The 6,534-nt window shown below is 44.4% G+C and overlaps 2 long non-coding RNA genes across 6 annotated transcripts; both read right to left on the bottom strand.

Annotated features, from left to right (window-relative positions):
• Nucleotides 1–1,815: 1,815 nt before the first annotated feature.
• LOC132447552 (uncharacterized) lies at nucleotides 1,816–3,703 on the bottom strand. 4 transcript variants are annotated; one of them, XR_009523109.1, is made up of 5 exons: nucleotides 3,562–3,702; nucleotides 2,968–3,111; nucleotides 2,582–2,783; nucleotides 2,003–2,083; nucleotides 1,816–1,906 (listed from the first exon to the last, which is right to left on the bottom strand). It is a non-coding gene; the product is annotated as an uncharacterized LOC132447552 (long non-coding RNA). The 4 variants fall into 4 exon arrangements; XR_009523110.1 differs by having other exon boundaries at nucleotides 2,968–3,088; XR_009523111.1 differs by having other exon boundaries at nucleotides 1,831–1,906; nucleotides 1,999–2,083; nucleotides 3,562–3,703.
• Nucleotides 3,704–3,750: 47 nt separating this feature from the next.
• Nucleotides 3,751–5,880, bottom strand: LOC132447551 (uncharacterized). Of its 2 annotated transcripts, none has more exons than XR_009523107.1 (4): nucleotides 4,970–5,880; nucleotides 4,590–4,731; nucleotides 3,920–4,304; nucleotides 3,751–3,823 (listed from the first exon to the last, which is right to left on the bottom strand). It is a non-coding gene; the product is annotated as an uncharacterized LOC132447551 (long non-coding RNA). The 2 variants fall into 2 exon arrangements; XR_009523106.1 differs by having other exon boundaries at nucleotides 4,630–4,731.
• Between the last annotated feature and the right edge of the window lie 654 nt (nucleotides 5,881–6,534).

The raw sequence follows: 6,534 nt of genomic DNA, 5'->3' as shown, positions 1-6,534 counted from the left end.
GAGGCAGAGTTATTTGCAGACAAACTAGACCAGCCCATGATACACAGACATTCCTCTATAATTAAGGTGTATGACAGCTCCCTCTGCTGGACAACAGTCTCACACCAAACTACATTTTCCGTTTGAACCATCGTCGCTATAGTACATTGATGCGAGACGGGTTGGTGGATTGAACGTGTTGTAGCAGAGAATGGCCTGCGGGGCAGTATGTACATTGTTAAATACATGATGGGCTTGAATTTAGTAGTAATATGGAGGTTTCATATTTTTACAAAATGGATAATGTGAACATTACATTGCTGAATAACAATCATGTATATTAAATGTTTTGCACAAGTTTAGCTTGACATTAACCAAGTTAAAGGACAATTAAGGTTGATAGGGTTTACATGTTTAAATGTGGTCGATAGTGTTTAATTGTGGTCGATAGGGTTTACATGTTTAAATGTGGTCGATAGTTTATATATGGTCGATAGGGTTTACATGTGGTCGATAGTGTTTAAATGTGGGCGATAGTGTTTACATGTGGTCGATAGTGTTTACATGTGGTCGATAGTGTTTACATGTGGTCGATAGTGTTTACATGTGGTCCATAGTGTTTAAATATGGTCGATAGTGTTTAAATGTGGGCGATAGTGTTTAAATGTGGTCGATAGTGTTTAAATGTGGTCGATAGTGTTTAAATGTGGTCGATATTGTTTAAATGTGATCGACAGTGTTTAAATATGGTCGATAGTGTTTAAATATGTTCTTTTCCCTCACTCTCCACCTCATCCCTAACTCTCCACCTCAAGCTGGTGTGTAGTGAGCGTTCTGGCGCCGATTGGCTGCCGTGCATCACCCAAGTGGGTGCTACATATTGGTGGTGGATAGTGAGGTCCCCCCTTCACTTTAGGCGTCTTTGAGTGTTATTAATCATTATTATTCATGTTTAACCTCTGTTTTCCTTTTATTCCTAGTCTGTTTTACATAGTTTTGAATGATGACTATATGCTCTGTAAGGTGACCTTGGGTGTCTTGAAAGGCGCCTCTAAATTAAATGTATTATTATTATTAATTAAATGAACCGCACCAAACATGTAGAAGTCAATGTGGTATTTTAATATATAAACAAAAACACTTAACAGAAGTTTAATACAATTTTTTTAAAGGAAAGCAGAGGAAAACATTTTCCCAAATGAATCTTTTCAAAATGTCACCACCATTCCAAAAGCAAGTGAAGAGGTTTGTGTAAAAGCAGTCCTCCCTGACCAGCTCTGTCCCTGACTCTAAACCCTGACTCTCAACCCTAACACTAAACCCTCTGAGGGCAGGAAGACGCGCCTTCAGTGTAAAGGTTTGAATCACAGAGAAGGAAGAAAAGAGGAAGTAGTAGAGAGTAGTGAAGTAGTGAGGTTAGTGACAGACGTGAGGAAAAGGCGTGTGGAAGCACACGGTTACATGTGGGGTCAAGAAGATCACTCCCACTGGAGGTCATTGATCCATCAGCCTCAGACAGCTGAGCTCAGCAGGTCTTCTGGAGGACGAGGCTCAGATGAACTGAGGAGACGGGACCAGAAGGATGTCAGGATCAGGGCGGGTTTAGCTCAGGTGTCTAATCCTGCGTTACAACAAGTCCACTCGGTTTATTTTAGGCAAACTTACGAGGATCCTGGTTGGCGGAGTGATGTCGTCCTCCAGAGTCTTGGCTCCACCATCAGCTCTCCTCAGCCAGAGTCCTGGTCTGGAACAAACAGCGCGGGTCTGGCCCTAAAGTCTGGTAACAAACATGTAGTTTGTCTTATTTTTAAGCCCTTTATTTCCAGTTTGTTTGGTTAATACAAACTTAGAGAGTGATGGTAGAGTGATGGTCATCCTCCAGATTCACGGCTCCCCTACCAGCTCGCCTCCGCTCCAGAAACACGTTCTAGTAAGAAAACACAGCGGTAGTTGGTTAACGTATGTCAAAGTAACAGCTGTATTTTGCCCTTTAAGTCAACCATGTAAGTAAATACAAACTTACAAGGAATCCTTGTTGGTCGATTCCTAGTCGTCCTCCAGCATCTCAGCTCCTCCAGCAGCTCTCCTCAGACAGAGTCCGTGTCTGGAACAAACAGCGGAACTCTTGCTTCAACATGTGGTAAAAACAGATGTAGTCGTCTGGTATATATGGTACAAACGCCTGTAGTTTGTGGTAGCAGTATTCTACGAGAAGTGGCAGTGAGTGTGATGATCACTTCAGAGTCAAGTTCCATCTACCCCACGACAGACGTCCTTCACCAGGCAGGGCCTCCACCAGCTCCTCCACAAGGCAGGGCCTTCAGCACGACTCCGCCATCAGCTCGGCTCCTCCATCAGTTCCTTCATTCCAAAAGCAAGTGAAGAGGTTTGTGTAAAAGCAGTCCTCCCTGACCAGCTCTGTCCCTGACTCTAAACCCTGACTCTCAACCCTAACACTAAACCCTCTGAGGGCAGGAAGACGCGCCTTCAGTGTAAAGGTTTGAACCACAGAGAAGGAAGAAAAGAGGAAGTAGTAGAGAGTAGTGAAGTAGTGAGGTTAGTGACAGACGTGAGGAAAAGGCGTGTGGAAGCACACGGTTACATGTGGGGTCAAGAAGATCACTCCCACTGGAGGTCATTGATCCATCAGCCTCAGACAGCTGAGCTCAGCAGGTCTTCTGGAGGACGAGGCTCAGATGAACTGAGGAGACGGGACCAGAAGGATGTCAGGATCAGGGCGGGTTTAGCTCAGGTGTGTCTACCCCCGACCAAACAGGATCAGGTGAGGTTCAGCTCAGGTGTGTCTGCCCGGATCAAACAAGGACATTGATTAGGTTCAATATTCAAAAGATGCAACATTATCTGAACCAAAGATAAGTCATTAAGGAGCAGGCAGGCTTTAGGGCGCCTTGCTCAAGGATGCATCACTGTATTCTGAGGACTTCAACCCGGCACCATTGGTTTGAGAGTTTAACTCCAACCCCCTACCTAGTCCACTATGTCCAGATAATGCAAACTTATGAGGAATCCTTGATGGTAGAGTCCTGGTGGTCCTCAGGATTTGCCTTCCAGATGTACGGCTTCTCCATCAGTCCTCCAGATTCGTGGTCTGGTTACAAACGTAATTCGTCTCTAATGAAAGGTAACAAACACAGTAGTAGTTTGTCTCTAATGAAAGGTAACAAACACAGTAGTAGTTTGTCTCTAATGTAAGGTAACAAACACAGTAGTAGTTTGTCTCTGATGTAATGTAACAAACACAGTAGTAGTTGGGCTCTAATGTAAGGTATCAAACACAGTAGTAGTTTGTCTCCAATGTAAGGTAACAAACACAGTAGTAGTTTGTCTCTAAGGTAACAAACACAGGAGTAGTTGGGCTCTAATGCAAGGTAACAAACACGGTAGTAGTTTGTCTCTAATGTAAGGTCACAAACACAGGAGTAGTTGGGCTCTAATGGCGCGTAACAAAGTAGCAGCTGTAGTCTGTCTGGTAAACAACCACAATAGTATGCCGTAACTTGTACTGGACAAACTAATCCTGCGTTACAACAAGTCCACTCGGTTTATTTTAGGCAAACTTACGAGGATCCTGGTTGGCGGAGTGATGTCGTCCTCCAGAGTCTTGGCTCCTCCATCAGCTCACCTCAGCCAGAGTCCTGTTCTGGAACAAACAGCGCGGGTCTGGCCCTAAAGTCTGGTAACAAACATGTAGTTTGTCTTATTTTTAAGCCCTTTATTTCCAGTTTGTTTGGTTAATACAAACTTAGAGAGTGATGGTAGAGTGATGGTCATCCTCCAGATTCATGGCTCCCCTACCAGCTCGCCTCCGCTCCAGAAACACGTTCTAGTAAGAAAACACAGCGGTAGTTGGTTAACGTATGTCAAAGTAACAGCTGTATTTGGCCCTTTAAGTCAACTATGTAAGTAAATACAAACTTACAAGGAATCCTTGTTGGTCGATTCCTAGTCGTCCTCCAGCATCTCAGCTCCTCCAGCAGCTCTCCTCAGACAGAGTCCGTGTCTGGAACAAACAGCGGAACTCTTGCTTCAACATGTGGTAAAAACAGATGTAGTCGTCTGGTATATATGGTACAAACGCCTGTAGTTTGTGGTAGCAGTATTCTACGAGAAGTGGCAGTGAGTGTGATGATCACTTCAGAGTCAAGTTCCATCTACCCCACGACAGACGTCCTTCACCAGGCAGGGCCTCCACCAGCTCCTCCACAAGGCAGGGCCTTCAGCACGACTCCTCCATCAGCTCGGCTCCTCCATCAGTTCCTTCAGCACGGCTCCTCCATCAGCTCCTTCAGCCATGGATTCCTGGTCTGGTTACAAACACAGTTGGTGTCAGCAGTAAATCACCTGGGGACGCAACACACCCCACCTCCTGCATCTGAGGTTCACTTGTAAAATGGAAGACAAATTTAAACACTTAAATTAGACAACGTCTGCAGATTGTCACGTTCAGCAATTCATCCACTACAGTCATAGCAGCACTAGTAACATTAATGGCTCATATGATTCTTGCATAACCCCCGTATGAATTAACTCAAATCACAGCTTGGCACAGATTTAAAGTCATATGATGATCAAAACCAGACCTAAACTACTGTGGATTTTAGTGTTTCAGATGAGCTTGGTGATGGTTACCCTCTGGTCCGGTGCTGCAGGCCCCTGGTCTCCAGCCTCAGTCTCCGGTTCACCCTGGCACCACAAGCTTCCGGTCCCCAGCCTCTCAGCCTCGCCTTTCAGCTACAGCAGCAGGTTTATATCAGCATTTGCCCAACAATAAACTTAATTGACTCATCCGAAAATGAGTTACACAATTAATTGAACTATTATTTTATAACTCAAGGCTAGAAAAGACTTGAGACCAGACATGAGCATCCCGTTTTTGGGAATGAAGATAGAGCAGTCCACAAGTTTAAAGAAGTGATTCAGGCCTTGCATTGAAACTGACCCGAGAAGACTACTCACACAGAGCACTGACCTGTTCTGGAGGACTTCTGACAGGAGGTGGAGGTCTGGCTCTGGGTGAGGAAGTGGAGGTCTTGCTCTGGGTGAGGAGGCAGACACCTTGGGACAAACTACATGTTACCTTTTTAACCTTGTACAGTTCTAGAGTATCTTCTACTGTAACATGTGTGAATTACGGCCATTATTTTAGCCTTGATATTATCCAGTCGGTAACTCTACACCAAAGTCGTTGTTTAACGTCATTCCATTGGGTAGGGTTTAACTTCTGTGGCAATTAATGACAGCAGATATTTAGAACGTACAAAAGCTGAAGTAACAAAGAACACTAAGCAGTACCGATATTAAATCAAATATACTCAGCCATATTCAGGTGCTGGGTTCCGTTGAAGAAATGTCAAATTATCTTCCACCTTGAAATGATTTTCAGCCTTCCCTGATGTAAAAAATGGGCCCGCAAGTAGAACGCCGTTTTGTACGCAGTGAGAGTCCCGCAACGTCATCGTGGTTAAAAGTACGGCGCAACCATCGGAAATTAACATATTGCACGACGTGCATGTCAGTATGTATTTAATATCAAACTTCAGTTGTTTAAGATAGGGGGCAACAATTCCCAATGGAAACCGAAAAATAGTTTGTTGGCAACGGCTCGAGGTTACGCAAATACAATCCAGAACGTTCCGCCAGATTCCCTCAGGGGACTCCCGTCCAACTAACTGCCAGGTGGTTTCTTATGGTTGTCAAGACTACAATGTTCTATGCTAACCATTGGGACTAAATCAAGTGACCGCACTCAGAACCTTCCACGGCAGGAAGCACAAACCGTCCGACTGGAATCCGAACATTCCGGCCGGAACCAACCAAAGAAAAAACAGAACCAGCACCTCACCTTGAGCTGAACGGAGGAAGATCCTGAAGTCCAGCGATGGTCTTACATTATGATTATTATCTTACATTATTATGCACTCAGTGTGTACAAGTTATATCACTCAAAACCATACGAAGAACCAAACTACCATGTAGGTCCCACAACAACTTTAAACCTAAAATCCTGGAATCATTCAATACAAAACCGTGTCTACATTTTACAATTATCTAGATTATTCAGGGTACAAAAACATACAGAGCAAATCTAAACGTTGAGCTCACAGAGAGCCGACCATAGCCCTGCAACGTCACCCTGACCGCCTCATCACCAACAGCAAATCATGCCAGCCAACCAACACAGCTCCAGTGAGAAGTGGGCATCTGAGTGAAAGGACTGCCCATAGTAAAAAGAAGCCCAAATCCTGAACTATCCAACCATCTTCATGGTTTAAAGATTTACAGACTTGACATTCCATTGAGTTCTAATCACCTTAGTCTGCTTTACTTATAAAGTAAAGCCCTCATTACTTAGGAAACTCTACATCTCCATCACTACAGTGTTGCATCCTACTCATGGGGGTGTGGTCTGAGTGAGCAGAGATGCATGCTGGGATACAGTGCTGTCTGAAGTCTTCAGTTCCATAGACACGCCCCTCAGGAGAAACCAAGTGTTTGAGAATCTGTTGTGACATCAGTTACATGAGCTGGAATATC

Source organism: Gadus macrocephalus, chromosome 19, assembly GCF_031168955.1.
Source record: "Gadus macrocephalus chromosome 19, ASM3116895v1".
In the NCBI taxonomy this organism is placed as follows: Eukaryota; Metazoa; Chordata; class Actinopteri; order Gadiformes; family Gadidae; genus Gadus; species Gadus macrocephalus.
This window is presented reverse-complemented; position numbering and strand designations above follow the sequence as displayed.